Genomic DNA, 977 nt, shown 5'->3' with positions numbered 1-977 from the left:
AAGAATCAACCTAGGTTGTTGCATGGAAGGCAAACAACTATACTATTTCTCTGGAATATATGCATTCCTATGTTCAATGAAACTATATTCACAATAGCTAAGATCTGGAAACAATTCACATGCTCACTAACAAATGAATGGATAAAGAAAATATGATATATATACATACTACAGTTGGCTGCAATTTATATGGAGGGTATCATGCTGAATGGTTCAAAGGGAAAAGGATAAATTAAGATTGCTCAGCTCTAGGGTTAGAGTTGATAGTACAGCTTTAAGGCATTTGCCTTGCATGCTGCTGACACGGGTTTGATCCCCAGCTTTCTATATGGTCCCCCGAGTCTTCCAGGAATGACTTCTGAGCGCAAAGCCAGGTGTGTGGCCCCCCCCCAAAAAAATTGCCCAGCTCTAAAAATGATTAGCAAAACAAAATATTGTCTTAATAGACTGATGTCTCTAGAATCCTACTGGGTTAGAAATATTTCTTCCAAGAGAAACTATAAAAATAATTTATATTTCTTGTTATAACAAAATGATAAGTAGTTTATAAAAAAGTTTAGCAAAAGAAAGTTTCCAAAGAAAGGAAAATAAAGCAAAAAAAAATTAAAAAGAGAAAGTTTCTGAAAAGTGTATATCTCATAATACTAAAGTATAAGAAATTATTGTTTGTTGCTAGTTGAGTCTTCTGTGTTATGTTTTTGCTTATTGAGCTTAGTTGGCTTCTATGCTATATCCTATTTAATTTACTGTACTTCAAGTAGGCTGTAAGTCTTGTAGAATTCAAAGGCATTCCTGGCCTTGTATGCAGATGCACACTCCTGGAGCTCTAGGAACTGTAGAAATAGGACAATTTCTTGTCTTGGCATCTCTTGATGCCAGAAAGGAAGTCATGCATGGGATGGGAATCTTGAAATTGTGAAACTGGGTTGTTTATATGCTGAGGCTGTGAGATGTGGCTGTGGCTTGTGGCTGTAAGA

This window comes from Suncus etruscus, chromosome 10, assembly GCF_024139225.1.
Source record: "Suncus etruscus isolate mSunEtr1 chromosome 10, mSunEtr1.pri.cur, whole genome shotgun sequence".
NCBI classification, from domain to species: Eukaryota; Metazoa; Chordata; class Mammalia; order Eulipotyphla; family Soricidae; genus Suncus; species Suncus etruscus.
The sequence above is the reverse complement of the archived record's forward strand: the minus strand, read 5'-3'. Positions refer to the sequence as shown.